Consider the following 15,922-nt stretch of genomic DNA (forward strand, 5'->3'; position numbering starts at 1 on the left):
TTTCCATCACATTATGTTTTCTTGAGTTATCCATGTAAATTCATTCATTTTAACCCTGTCCAGAATTCATTCATAAGAAAATGACAGAATATATTATTCATTCCTCATTTGTTAGATGACTTGTAAGAATTCTACAAGGCAGTATACATCCTTGTGAAAATCTTCCTGTCCATAGGTACTAGGGTTTCTCTTGGGTCTAATCTAAAAGTGAAATTGCTAGGTCAGAGGTATATGAATTTTCAGCTTCACAAGGGATTGATTTCAAAGTAGTTCTACTAACTTAGAGTCATCAGGAGGGCATAAGTGTTCCTTTTTCAGCTTCTTCCATAACACTGAAAATTCTAAGGCATTTACACATGTTCCAAAACGAAGGATGTTAACCTGATTTTTTTCATTTGTATTTCTCTTATTCCTGAAGAGGCTGAACATCTATTCTTTTGTTTATTGGATTCACCAGTTTCTATCTCACTTGCCTCTTCAAGGTCTCTGCTCATTAGTTCCTATTTCGTTTTTGTTCTTTTTCTCATAATTGTTTAAGACCCAGGTATTCTGAATACAAATCCTCTATTGGTTATTATTTTCAGCAAATACCTCCTACAGTCCATGCCTTGTCTTTTCCCCTTCTTTTTGGTGTCTTTTTCATACACATGGTTTTTATTTTAAGATAATCAAATTTTACAAAAAAAAATTCTCATTATGTTTTGCACATTTGTGTAGGGTTTAAGAAATAAATTCCTGGGAAACGGACTTTGGCCCAGTGGTTAGGGCGTCCGTCTACCATATGGGAGGTCCGCGGTTCAAACCCCGGGCCTCCTTGACCCGTGTGGAGCGGGCCATGCGCAGTGCTGATGCGCGCAAGGAGTGCCGTGCCAACCAAGGGTGTCCCCCGTGTGGGGAAGCCCCACGCGCAAGGAGTGCGCCCATGAGGAAAGCCGCCCAGCGTGAAAAGAAAGAGCAGCCTGCCCAGGAATGGCGCCACCCACACTTCCCGTGCCGCTGACGACAACAGAAGCGGACAAGGAAACAAGACACAGCAAATAGACACCAAGAACAGACAACCAGGGGAGGGGGAGGAATTAAATAAATAAATAAATCTTTAAAATAAAAAAAAAAAAAGAAAAAGAAATAAATTCCTATCCTGATATCATAAGCATTTTTCCTCTAAATTTTTGAAGTGTTGCTATTCACAATTAATCCTTTAGGAATAGTTCTCTGTATTCATTTATATTAGGTCACCAAACGGCCAAGCACAATATACTAGTCATCCATCCTATCATGGCTTTTATCAAACCAACATTTGTCACAGATGAGCCTCTAATGCAGTGGTTCTTAACAAGGGGTCCATGAACTTGAATTGAAATTCAAAAAAATGTTCTTGTGGGTACGTGTTGGTGCAGGTGAGTGTGATATATTTATTAAATAATACACAACATAGTGTGGACTTAGTAAGGGTCAGTAGTTTTCACCTGACTGGCAAAGGGGTCATGGAACAAAAATGTTAAGAACCCCTGTTCTAGACTTCAGCTCCTACAATCTGATTTATTGGACTCACCTCACTCAGCTAAGATGGAGTTGAAGAAGGACAACCACCACACCATGGAGTATAGAGGGCCTACAACTGAAAGCAAGAGGATTGCATCCAATATCCATGTGGAATCTGAGCCTCCTCTTGACGTAGAGGTGCAACGGACACAACCAATCCAAGGTCCACAGAGAAAAGGTGGCATTGGAGTGGGAAAAGTGGACATGGTGGCTGATGGGTATGGGGAATGGCAGGAAGAGATGAGAGGTGGAGGCGCCTTTGGGATTTAGAGTTGCCCTGGATGGTGCTTCAGGGGCAATCACTGGACATTGTAAATCCTCCCAGGGCCCACTGGATGGAATGTGGGAGAGTATGGGCCATGATGTAGACCATTGACCATGGGGTGCAGAGATTCCCAGAGATGTACTTACCAGGTGCAATGGGTGAGTCATGATGATGAGAGTGAGGTTGCTGGGGGGGGAGTGGTGGGGTGGGGGTGGTAGGGTTGAATGGGACCTCATATTTTTTTAATGTAATATTTTTACAAAATCAATTAAAAAAAAAAGAACCCCTGTTCTAATGTATGCTTGTTCTGTTACTAGACTCTCTAGTCTGCTACCTGCCAAATTATCAGTCCATATGTCTGTCCTTTTCCACTGTTGGAATTATCTTAGTAAAACATTTAAATACTTAATAGTACCTTTATTCCCACTTTCTTCTTTACATTAAGTTATTTTAGCTCTTCTGAGTTCTTGATTCTTCTACATGAAATTTAGGATCAGTTTGTTAAGGTTCATGTTTAAAGACACCTGTGGTATTTTGATTGGGATTGCATTAAATTGCTAGATTAACTATCAGAGAATTGACATTTAAGCAATTCAGTCTTCCTATCCTTTAACATTATATATCTCCCATTTAACTGGGTACTCTTTTTTATCTTATAGGAAAGTTTTGTAATTTTATATACCACTTTTAGAGATCTTTTACTAGACTTGTTTTGTGACTAGCAATCTTCCTTAAAATTAAATTTTCCAGTTATTTGTGCTTACTATAAGAACAGTACTGATTTTTTCCTGTCTCTATAAATGTATTTGTATTTATATTTTGGAGGGATGGAGTCTAACAATATGTAGTAACTTGTTTCTAGTTTCTGACACTTAGCATACTTCCCTTTATAACACTGATGGAAGAATATTAATATATTTTTATACCCTACAATCCATAACTATTGATATTTATAATGTTGATTTATTCCACAAATCATTTTGAATTCTCTTAATTTATCTACAGATTCCATTCAATTTTCTATACAGGCAGCCATATTTTCTAGAATTTTATCTACTTTTTGCTTTCCTTTAAAATATTTATATGTAAAAATATTGAAGGGGCAGCATTTATTAACATAAAAAATAAATTAAAAATAAATTAATAATAAAATAAAAAGATGAATTTCTCTCCTATGTGTCAGCCCCAAATGCTGTTCTTGGTATTAGGTGGTGCTATGAAATATTGAAAACGGGGGACAAAGACTCATTCCACCTGTGACTCCTTGCAGTTTCATCCAGCTTGAGAAACAAGAGAGAATGCAGGAAGCCCAGAACTGAACCATATCAATGAACTGAGTAGAGCTCTGTCATATGGTCACACATCTCTGCAAGGGTGCCTGCAAAATGCAGTGCAACTGAGTGTCCTGAAGAAGAGAACGACCTGCATTTGAGAGAGCAGCTACTAGTCAATTAGTATGGGTTGAAACTGCAAGATAAATTCAAAAGAAGGGAGCCTATCATCAAGGTATTAAGGGAGTATCACATAATTTCAGGTAGAAGGTGCAATGGATGTGTCATGATGATGGGAGTGAGTGTTGCTGGGGGGGGAGTGGTGGGATGGGGGTGGTGGGGTTGAATGGGACCTCATATTTTTTTTAATGTAATATTTTTACAAAATCAATTAAAAAAATAAAAATAAAAATAATTTCAGGTAGAAAATAATGATGGTCACTGAGACAGAAATAGAATGTTGGGTTATATAGGATTTCTTTTAAGTGAAGAGTCAACAAGGTCAGATGCAGAAATGAGGGATAAACTGGGTGAATGTGCCAATGAGCATCTCACATGTGAAGAATCCAAGATATATACCTTGAATTGATGCAAGAAATATTGAGTACTGACCTCTTAGTCTACTCTGTATTTTCTGCATGCTTTTTTCTGTGAAACTACAACTTCTCTACTAAAAATTAAATAATTTTGAAAATTCCTTGATGTGTACAGTGAACAACATTCCACAGTAATTCTCTGGAGGAGAAAAAAATGAATGTGAAGGGAAGCTGATGTGGCTCAAGCAGTTGTGCGATGGTCTCCCACATGGGAAGTCCCTGGATTGGTTCCTGGTGGCACCCAAAGAAAAAAGCAAACAAACAGCAAGCAAAAACAATAGGCAAACAATGAGAGCAAACAACAAGAAAAACAACAAACAAAAACATCAAGCAAACAGGCCAGGAAGCCATTTCTGGGGAGGGGGAGTATGGAATGAATGTGAATATGCAGACTAACAAGCTTCATCAGACATGGTGGCAGAATGACTAATGACTGAACATGGAATACGGAAAAGATCAAGTCTAAAGACATAGACATGAGAGTCATTGGCAAAGCAGTAGATGAAGCCACTAAAAAGTTACAGGGGGGAAGCGGACTTGGCCCAGTGGATAGGGTGTCCATCTACAACATGGGATGTCCACGGTTCAAACCCCAGGCCTCCTTGACCCTTGTGGAGCTGGCCCACGCTCAGTGCTGATGCGCGCAAGGAGTGCCATGCCACGCAGCATTGCCCCCCGCGTAGAGGAGCCCCACGCGCAAGGAGTGCACCTGGTAAGGAGAGCCGCCCAGCATGAAAGAAAGTGCAGCCTGCCCAGGAATGGCACCGCACACACGGAGAGCTGACACAACAAGATGACACAACAAAAAGAAACACAGATTCCCTTGCCGCTGGCAACAATAGAAGTGGACAAAGAAGAACACACAGTAAATGGACACAGAGAACAGACAAGTGGGGGCAGGGGTGTGGGAAGAGGAGAGAAATAATTTTTTTTTTAAAAGATGCTATTATTAAAAAAATAAATAAATAGATTTCCCATTGTTTAATTTTTAAAAAAGTTACAGGAGTCAACAAAAGAAAAAATGAGTAATGGAAAGAGCAGACCAAAAAAGAAAAGCATTGTAAGTAAGAAATAAACTCTATCAAAGGAGATGGTGAAAGATTTCCTTTAAAATGGGCCACTTGGGGAACAGATGAAGCTCAGTGTTTGAGCATCTGCTTCCCTTATACAAGGTCAAGGTTTCAATCCCCAATACGTCCTAAAAAGAAAAGAAAAGATAAGGGGGGGACACATGGGGAGGACTGTGCTGGTTTTATAGGACCTATATAAACTCAATGATCCTTGTGATTTACAATTAAACAATGCCAGTATAGACACCTGTTACCTATTGGGTTCTGAGTCAATCTAAGTGGAGAAATTTCTAATTGTCTAGACTGTTCCCTCTACTAACACTTCCTAGGCACAGGAGTGTAATAAAAGAATCCAAATGCTGTACTTTCCTTACAGTTTAAAAAAGATCTGTGTGTGATTCTGTCTTTAAGATCACATTGTAAATTACTTGAGACTTAGATGGTGTCTATACAGGATGAATAAATTGATGAATAAACTGTAATAATCATGTATTTCTAATTTATCCATGCAACCAAACAAAGTGTCTAGCATATGAAGAAAGAAAAGTTAGTTATTCCTTAAAGGATGAAAACCTAGGTTTTTGGATGGTGGTTCTGGGGGAGCAGGCAATGCCCACCACTGATATACAGGATGCTCATTTCTTACACTTGAATTCCATGGGGGACTGACAATGCCAATGACCAATGGGTATTATCCCAGATATATTGTCTCTGCCTGGATTAAGTAAACCTTGGAATGGAGAAAGCTAATCACTGGAGTCAAAAGTGGTGAAAAGGAAGTCATGACAGCAACTTCACTAATAAATCTGAATTCTCCTCACCTTTCATTTTGAAGGAGCCATGAGGAAAGAAAACAAGTCCTCTACCCTGTATTTCATCCTCCCGAGAATTAACCATCAGCAGGCACAGGAAAATATCTTCTTCGTCCTCTTCCTGTTCATCTACCCCATCCCATTGATTGGTAACCTGCTCATCATCTGGGCCATTCGCTCTGACATTTGCCTTCACACACCCATGTACTATTTTCTTTCCAACCTCTCCTTGGTTGACATCTTTTTCTCATCTGTAACATCTCTAAGATGTTCACAAACTATCTCTTGGGCAACAGAGCCATCTTCTTTGGGGGTTGCATAATACAGATGTAGTTCATGATTTCTTTAGCTAACACTGACAGCTATATGTTAGCTGTGATGGCTTATGATCGTGCTGTAGCCATCAGCCGCCCTATTCATTACACAAAAATTATGAACGTAAGGTCTTGTTTCCTGCTTGTTGTTGAGTCTTGGGTGACTGGAATCACCAATTCCCTCCCCCACATTTGCTCACAGCTACACTGTCCTTCTGTAACAACTGAAAAGTAGCTAACTTCTACTGTGACAATAGCACTTTGTTCAAGTTGTCCTGCTCTGACATCCACTTTAGTGTGAAAATTATGTATCTAGGGGTTGCTGTTTTCTCTGTGCCATTAAGATACATCATCATCTCCTATGTTCGCATCTTCTCCACTGTTTTATGGGTTCCATCCACCAAGGGTGTGCTCAAAGCCTTCTCCACCTGTGGCTCACACTTCACTATTCTTTCTTTGTATTATGAAACAGTAAGGGCATGTATTTCCACCCACTAACCAGTTACAGCCTGAAGGATGCAGTGATAACTGTGATGTACATTGCAGTGACCCCAATGCTAATCCTTTCAACTATAGTCTAAGAAACCAAGACATGAAGGTTGCCTTGCGGAAGCTCTTTAGCAAGAGAATGCCCTCACAATGAATGTGAGGTCATGGATTAGACACGCAGTCGCCAGTTAGGATGCACTTGAGAGTCCAAACCCAATGTCATCCCACTTCAAGAAGCCCGTTTTGAACTTTCTGGCCACAAAATCCAACTTCTGAAAATCTTCTAACTGTTTAATGAGACCGAAATCTTATGAATTTACCACTTTGTATACATTCGTGCTCCTTTAGCAAAGCCGCACCCCAAGAACATTAGATTCATGTCCCACCTGTACTACTGACTAGCACAGTAGACTTTGGAAAGTCTCAACTTTGACTACCACACCTTCGTAAAATGGACAAAAATATCTGCCAATCTTCTACCACACTGTTATAGTATCACAGCAGTCCATGCTTTGAAGGATGTAAATGACTATTTGAATGTTGGTTTTTACCGTTTGTTTTAATTTCCTAGACTATTTAAGTAAATTCCATGAAATAGATCAGCTTAAACAGTGAATATTATATTTTTGAGGCCAAGCAAAGGTCCTTATCAAGGCATCATCAAGGAGATGCTTTCTCCACAAGACTGTGGTATTTTGGGGCTGGCTGACAGCAACCCTTGATCCTTTGCTTTTCACATGGCAAGACACATAGTGGCATCTCCTAGACTGTCTTTTCTCCAGTTTCCATTGATTTCAGCTTCTGGCTGCTCTGTCTATGACTTACTCTCTCATTATCTAGATTCAATTCCATTTATAAATGACTCCAGGAATAGGTTTAAGGCCCACACTGATTGATTTGGGTCACACTTTAATTGAAATAGCCCCAAAGCAATGGATTAAATTGAAGAACAAGTTTTTTCTGGAGAACATACAGCTTCAACCCACTGCCCTGTTATTAAGTTTGATTACTTCTCTATGCTTTAAGACTTTTAGAACACGAGCAGTCTTAATACACCTCTATTACTCTCACAGGGATGGTCATACAGTGTGAATTCCTTCATTATTGATAGAAAATGGGGTGAATGAATGAAAATATCAGCCTATGAAATGTTATCTCATAGTGATCAGACTTAATTACACTTGACATTATTTACCTATTGACTGAAATCTTTAAAGGAACTGATTTTAGAAGATATTTTTAATGGCCCCTTCTGCATTAATTAATTATAATGTGAAATAAAGCCTAGTTGCCACAAAATTTGCATACCAAATAATAAAGAAAAGGAGCTTTATTGAAAATAATGCATGCATTATTCTCCGTCATGGCTCAAGACAAATCAGAAAATACAGATTTTTGGTGATCAGCCTCATTATGTAAATAATAGTTCCTAAACACAGTAAATGCAACAGATCAAAAATCACCCACTAAAGAATTCCACCACCAAAGATCTGATTTTATTCACTAGAAATTATGAATGCTTTTAAAAATATTTATAGAATATAATTGATTGTTCCTAAATCTCTTCCTTCCAAAGAGAATGATGTTTTAAAAAGGTCAATTGAGTGTTTCTTAGAACAGTGTACAAATTTTTCCATTATGTACTATTTTAATTGCAAGTAAAAATATAGAATCATTATTTTCTACACATAACACACACTGCCAAGATTTTGTCTATAATGCTGAAAGATGACACTTTTTACTTTTTAATGCTTTTTGAGACCCTAAAATACCAAGGATGAGAACAATTTAATAAAAAAGGTTTTTATTACAAATGTGTCTGGATCTTGTGGATGTATGCCCAAATGATGAAATGAAGGAAGGCATTTTATTTATGGTATCTCAAGGTTGGCCAAAGAAAATGTTACTTAAAGTTATTTGTTGTCTGCCCTCAAGAGAATGTGAAGTTTGGGGTCTGTTTTTTTATGTTCTGAACACCCAGCACAGTGCATATACACAGTTGTTACTCAATAAATTTGTGTTAAACAAATGAACTAATCCTGCAATATTATACCCAAATAATGAATACACAAAGATTAATTTTGCTGTTCTAGGTAACAGTAGTATGAAAGAAGAGCTAAGGAGATATAGCTTCTTAGAAAAACTCCATAGCACTGAACTTCTGAATCACTCTCATACAATTCCTCTTGTGTAACTTAGAGTTAGAAAGGGGGTGTTGACCTACTCTCTGGTACTTCCTACAATAGTAAGAATCTTTGTGTAGCTTTAAACACACAGATATGTTAAATCAGTCACCATATATCTTAGCTATATTCCTTTGATTCTACCTAACACACCATCCTGAAGTAATGTTTAGCACTTTAATTTACTTTATGTACCAATGCCACAGGATGGATTAATTCTGGAAAAGACCATATAGCTTGTATGTTAGTTAGAATCAGTCAGGAAATAGAAATAACACCAGATGTTGGGGGCTTTTCTTTTCAGATTAACTGAAATATTAGTATATATTTTTTAATTTTATTTTTAAAAAATATTTAGATTACATAAATGTCACTTAAAAAATAAAGGAGATTCCCATATGCCCCATCCCCAAGCCCTCACACATTTTCCCACATTAATTATCTTTCATTAGTGTCATACATTTGTTGCAATTGATGAACACATTGAAGCATTGCCACTAACCATGGACTATAGTATATATTTAGTTTACACTCTATCCCACACAATTTTGTAGGTTATGACAAATGTATAATTGCCCGTATTCATCATTTCAGTGTCATGGAGGACAATTCCAATGTCCTGAAAATGCTCCTGTTTTACACCAGTTCTTGCCTCTCCCTTCCCTCAGAACCTCTGGTGGTCATTGCCTTTATATCAATTATAATAGTTCTTCCATTGCTTGAATAATAATGTCTACAATAGAATAATAAGTTTACCTAGGTCCATTGTTCATTCTTAATCTTGAGGATTTGGGGATGGTGATGCCGTCCAAATGAGAGGGGGCTTATCAGATGCAGACTAGCTCTGTTCCTTGGGATGGGCATTGTCAATCATCTTCTCCTTGTTAGTCGTCCTGCATGAGTTGAATAAACTAGAGAGTAGTTTTGCAACTCTGCTAAGAGTCAGGTCTCAACCAGCACATGAGCAGACCAGGGATTTATGTCACAAGGACATATATTGAATAAGTATAGTGCTAATTATAGGTTAAAAAAAGGGGGGGGACAGAAAAGCCATGTGTAGGGAACTTTTTTTTTGTATTAGAGAATTTATAGGCTTAAAGAAAATCATGTAGGCAATATAGAATTCTCATATACCTCCCCTAGTGGTAACATTTTACATTAGTTTGAGAGTTTTGTTAAAGCTGATGAAAGAACATTTTTATAATTGTACTATTAGCTATAGTCCACAGTTACTTTAGGGTTCCCTGTTTGTGTTGTTCAGTCCTATGTTGTTTTTTAATTTATTTTTATTTAAGAAATATACATATATATAACCTAAAATTTCCCCCTTTCAGCCACATACAAATATATAATTCAATATTGTTGCTCTGTCCACAATATTGTGCTACTGTCACTCCAAACAGAAAATCTCTACAATTTAAGCACGAGGTATTTTAAACAAGGAAGATTTGATACAAGCTTGTGGATGTAGGTGTTGAAAGACTGAAAGAGGAAAAAGATGCTGAGGTAACCCAGAGATTACCACCTACAGGAAGAAGTCAGTTCCACTAAGAATAAGGGAAAAAAGGGAAAAGATGGTAATCCCAGAACAAGTGAGGTGGCACAACGTTCATTTCTGGGTGTGTCCTCAGAGGTACTGACTTTCTTTTATTGTAGTTTCTAGTCATCTTTGCTGTTGGACATTGAAATACTAAGAATCCCTGTGGGTTCCAGACATGTAGCAACAATTCAATTCAATTGAACTGAACAATTCAATCAGTTTCGATAATTGGAATCAATCATTCTAGCCAGCACATAATATTTGGCTTAAAATTAGAAATCCCAAAAGATAATAGTTGATAGCCTTTTAACAATGTTATAAGAATCCAAAAAATCCATTTTCTGGGAATATACATAGATGCAGTAAAAGTGCATAAAAACAAAAGCACAATCCTCCTCTGTCTTCAAATTCATCATCTTTTTAACTTATTGAACTGTTGAAATATAGATTATTCACAACATCTAAATTTGGTGCAATAAAATGTATTTTTAAAAAATATTTACACTATTTTTATTTAATTTTGTAAACATATTTGCAACATAAGTAATGCTAACTGGGGATCCAATTTCGAGTTGTGAAATTTTCCTCTTAAAACTCATAATTCTTGCATGTTTTCTAACATTTGATGTTCTGTAGGGAGTAGTATCAAGCCAATGTGAATTTCAATTCTTCTCTAGGTTATCTATTATTCTCTGGCACTGAAATTTGTATTCATAACAATTTTATTCCACACATTAAAATGCTAAATAGTTAGGATACATCAAGGAACATTGTAGCATTTATGTTGTTTATGAATTCAAAAAAGATATTTGATTATGTATGTAAGCATCTGTTTCTCTGGGCATGTTACCATTTGACTGTATTAAATTCAGCTGAAATGTCTGATTAAATTATGTTAAGATTAGGACTTTGTCCTCCATGTTGCTCAAATGTGGCCACTCCCTAAGCTAAACTCAGCATATAAATGCATTACCTTCCCTCCAGCATGGGACATGACTCCTGGGGATGAGCCTCCCTGGCACCAAGGGATTACTACCAAGCACTGGCTGGAGATGCAACTGGAAAAAGACCTTGAATAAAAGGGGAAAATGGTAAAGACAAGTGAGATTATATAGCTAAGAGACTTCAAAATGAGTTGGGAGGTCATCAGAGGGGACACACTTATAAGCATCTCAGCAGGATCTCATAGACAGTCAAAGTAGAAACAACCCCATGTACTGGTGCTCCTGAGGGCTACAGAGATGCCCAGGTCCTATGATCATGGCAGATGGTTCTGGAGTTTGGTGCCTTGGCAATGGACCCTGCTTTGGAATTTCTGCTCCTGAGTGTGACAGAGTTGGACTCAGATATGACTTCTCTACACATGCATCTTCTGTCCCTTTTATCGAACCTGTGGTTGGCACTGGGGTTGGTGTAAGCCCAAGAGACTTGAATCTCTGGTCTGTCCACGTGTCAGGTGGACCTTGAGCCTCAGAGGAGTTGCAGCACATACTCTCCTCTTCATTGGACTTACCCAGGTTAGTTGACAGGGAAGTGAGGATAGACAACTACCACACCAAGGAACCAAGAGAGTCTACAGCTGTGGACACAAGAGTCCCATCCATCAGACATGTGGGATTGAAACCCCCTTTCAAGTAAGAGGTGAAGTGGCCATCACCATCCAGGGTCCTCAGGATTGGGGAATAAAATATGGATTAGAGTGGACTTACTGGTATTCTACTATAGAATTATTGTGACTCTAGCAATGGAAGAAATTATATCATTAATGTGGAGACAGTGGCCACAGGGATTCCTGAAGGCAGGGAGATGGAAAAGGAGGTGTGATATGAGGCATTTTTGGCAGTTAGAGTAGTCCTGAATGATATTGCAGGGACAGATGCAGGGCATTATCTATCCTGCCATAACCCACTGAATGGACTGAGAGAGAGCATAAACTACAACGTAAACTATAATCCATGCTGTGTAGCAGTGCTCAAATGTAATGAATGTACCACACTAATAAAAGAAATTATTGATGTTAGTAAAGTGGGGGGTGGAAGAGTGGAGCATATGGGAATCTCCTATATTTTTTAATGTAACATTTTGTGTAATCTATGTATATTTAAAAATAAATAAAAATATATTTTTAAAAAATTAGGGCTTTGATTCAACCAAGTCATTAGAATATGATTCAACATTGAGGCCCAGCTGCCTTGTGCTAATAAAACAGACTCTCACAGGGAAGAATACACAGAGAAGAACATAGAGGAATAGAGACAGCTCATTAGACAAGGCAGAGGCCCTGAGAAGAGAGATGAGCCAGATAGGCAGAAGCCCCAAGAAGAGAGATAAGCCTGTTAGTCTACAGCTGATCTCATGAGGAGAACATAGCAGCTGAGCCTGAAAAGAAATGAGCCCTGGGGAAACAAGCTTTATGCCAGCCTATAGATAAGATCAGAAGAACCTGAGACCTTGGAGCCTTATGAGGAAGAAGGAAGGCTGAACTCACAGACATTGCCTGCCATCACACATCATGAATGATGGGGTGAGGAATTACCTCTTATGATATCTTAAGTTGGAATCTTTAGGGCCTTGTGACTGTAAGCTACTACTCCAAATAAATACCCTTTATAAAAGTCAGTGAAGTTTCAGTACTTTGCATCATCACCCATTTGACTGACTAATACAGATATTTTCATTACTTTTCTCCCAGATATGTTTAGGTCTTTAGTACAGAAACTCAGGTTTCTGATTATCTGTAATATAATCTTTTATTTTTACTTAAATGTCTGCTTTTTAGTTCTATTCTGGTTTCTCTCTGTGAAACTGTAATTCATAAGGTAGATCTCCACATTCTCTAACATTTATCTTCTTCTTTATTGTTTGAAACCCTTTGTCCTTTTAATCATTTCTCTAGAAGGATTACAGAAGTCCATCCTCCACTTTACTAATCTATCTCTAATTGACAGATTTCCCAAAAAGTCAAGAGAAATCTTTTTTTCTGCTCTTTATTCATTGCTGTCTGCTGGATCCAGAGACATTTTCTTCTAAATTTTTCTCTGAGTGTGCTGTCTCTTATTTTCAATCTCCTAAGAACATGAAAAAGGATAATTAATTTTTTTAAATTCTGTTCCATCATTTAAATTCCTTTCATTTTCAAGTTTTTTGCTCACCTATTTAAGGTTATAATACCTTTCTCTTACTGAAAATATTTTTCACAGTTCATTTCTTTAAAAAAAAAGTCCTTAAATGAGAAGGAATTAAACCAGACCTGGAATTTGTCAGTAGACAATTAAATTTTACCCCATCACCATTCAGAGGTTCTTCTCCATTGGGGACTTGGGTTGTGGACTCCTTTGAGAGGCTAATGAAATCTATGTTTATTATCCACAGATAATACTTGCAAAACATCTATCCTACTGTATCATCCTGTCCATGACTGGACAGGGCTGTCCTAAGAACTAGAGTTTGATCTGAACATAGAGCAGGTAACAACAGGGCTCAGGGGCTGCATTTAGGAGACCTACTATCAGCATGCAAGATAAAAGAAAGTTTAATTTCCACTCTAGCCCTCCTCTAGTAAAGTACTAGAGCAAATTTAAAATAAAATTATTTTTCTTTGCCACGCATAACACCAAAAGGTCTTCAGCAAGGGCAGGAAAGAAGGCCAAGAATTGATAGGATACTCACAATCAGAATTTATATTTTTAGTGCACATGTATTATTTTAAATGTTAATATTTGCTTATGCTGTATGACACAGAATGCATCTTCCAGCAACTGGCTCTATTTCCATTAAATTATATATTTTTAAATTTATCAATGTGAATTCATTCATTTTAACTGTACACAGAATTCATTAATAAGAAAAGTACACACTTTGTCATCCATTCTTCATTTCCTCGACATTTTATAAAAATTCTTTACAACAACACTCATCCTTGCAAATATCTTCTTGGCTACATGTCCTAGAATTTCTCTAGGGTCTAATCTACATTGACTTACCTTGGTCAAGGTTGTATGACTTTTTAGCTTTAGGAGAGGGTGCCTAATTGTTTTCCAAAGTGGTTATACTAATTTAGAGTCACATCATTAGGGTATCTGAGAAAAAATTGCCGTGGTCCAGCTCAGGGGTTGCTGCCGGGAGGCCGGGGCCTGTTGGGCCGGCAGCAGGCGGCTCAAGGTTTGGCGGGGACGCACGGTGAGAAAGAAGGCACCGCGGAGATGAGGTCTATGCGCAGGTCTGTTTTATTAAGGAAGTACACTTGGTTTTATAGTGCTGGGTAGGGGAGGGGTTGGAGCTAGGGCGGGCTAGCTACGGGGTGATAGTGGATAGGTGGGTAAGGGCGGGTGGCTATGAGGTAAGCAGTGACTAAGGAAGGAGGTAGATTCTATGTTGGCAATGTGGGCGGGACTGGCGGGAAGAACAGCAACGGCTGGAGGGGGAAGATAACAGTGGCTCGGAGGAGGGGTGAAGGGAGGCAGTAGCATAAGCTGCTGCTAAAAAGGGCTGATATGTAAAAAGGTTACTAGGGGCCGGCGGGCAGGAGAAATAAGGTGGGGAACAATTGCTCCCTTTTTTTGTTTTTTGGGGGGAGTGGAGTGAAGGAGAGGGTGGTTTAGGCTGTGCACCGGGGTCAAAGAGCCCTCGCAATAGGAAAGGCGTGACCAGTGAGGGGGGGCGGGTGGTGCAGCCCAAAATCCTCTCTGCACAGAGGGCGGTACACCCATACCTGTGGGTCAGGTGGACGGCACTGGCGCCTAGTGCACGCCCCTCTTTGCCATCCCTAGCGACAGACTCTAGACTGGGTGGTTGGCGGGGTGATGGAAACAAGGGGGTGGGGGGGGTAGGAGGGTGGCGGCTGGGGCGTGGGTTGGACAGGTGAGGTAGCGCTGGTGGTGACGCGCACGGCAGACAGGGTGAGCAGAGAGGATCAAGACGGGCGCAGGCGGGTCTGGAAGCGCTTTGGGTGGCTTCTGAAAAACAAAGGAGGGGAGCTGGGGGGGGGGAGAAGTTTATAGGGGGGTGGTGGTTCGGGCTGCGCGGGTGCGGCCTGCACGACGCGGAGGGGTTTCGTTGGTGGCGAGGCGTTGGTAGTGAACCTGCATGAAGGAGCTGAAGACGGCGTTTGCTTGATCTTTGGCGAGGCGGACTATTCTTCGGATAGCCCAAGGCCCCACTGTAAGGGCCAGAATGAGGACAATGAGCGGGCCTAAAAAGGGGAGAAGGTACGGGAGGAGGGTGTGGAGAAGACTAGGAAAGTAGTTTGCACTTTCTCGCTCTCGGCGTCGCTTGTCAAGTCCCTCTTGGACCTTTTTTAGATTGTCCTCGGCTAGGCCGGTGGAATTGGCGTAGATGCAGCACTCTTCTCCAAGGGCGGCACATAGGCCCCCTTCTTTAATAAGGAGAAGGTCAAGGCCACGACGGTTTTGGAGAACTACTTCAGAGAGGGAGTTGAGGGAGTCTTTGAGGTATTTGACTGCGTCTCGGAGGTAGGTGATATCTTCGTCGATGGCTTGTCTGAGCGAGGAAAGGGCAGAAGACTGTGTGGCAAGGGCAGCGATGCCGGTACTTGCCCCTGCAAGGCCTAGGATGGAGCCTACTGTAAGAATGGCGGTGATAGGCTCTCTTTTTGGACATGAGCGGGGAACTCATGCCGTTGAAGGGTGGAGAAGAATTCGTCATCACTGTGAAAAAGGACTCGGGGGGTTAGGAAAATGAGTAGGCAAATTTCATTAGTGGCGTCGAGCGTAGCGACGCTGAGGCAGGGGGTTAATCCGGTGGAGGTGCAGAGCCATTGGGAGGTGTTATGAGGGATTAAGAATTTGGCAGTGGTGCTGGGAGAGGAATAACTAGAGCAG

The 15,922-nt window shown here is 39.7% G+C and overlaps 1 pseudogene; it reads left to right on the top strand.

The window, feature by feature from the left end:
• The first annotated feature begins 5,584 nt into the window (after positions 1-5,584).
• On the top strand, positions 5,585-6,513 carry LOC101416863 (olfactory receptor 1A1-like; annotated as a pseudogene).
• The last annotated feature ends 9,409 nt before the right edge of the window (positions 6,514-15,922 follow it).

Source organism: Dasypus novemcinctus, chromosome 21, assembly GCF_030445035.2.
Source record: "Dasypus novemcinctus isolate mDasNov1 chromosome 21, mDasNov1.1.hap2, whole genome shotgun sequence".
Classification (NCBI taxonomy): Eukaryota; Metazoa; Chordata; class Mammalia; order Cingulata; family Dasypodidae; genus Dasypus; species Dasypus novemcinctus.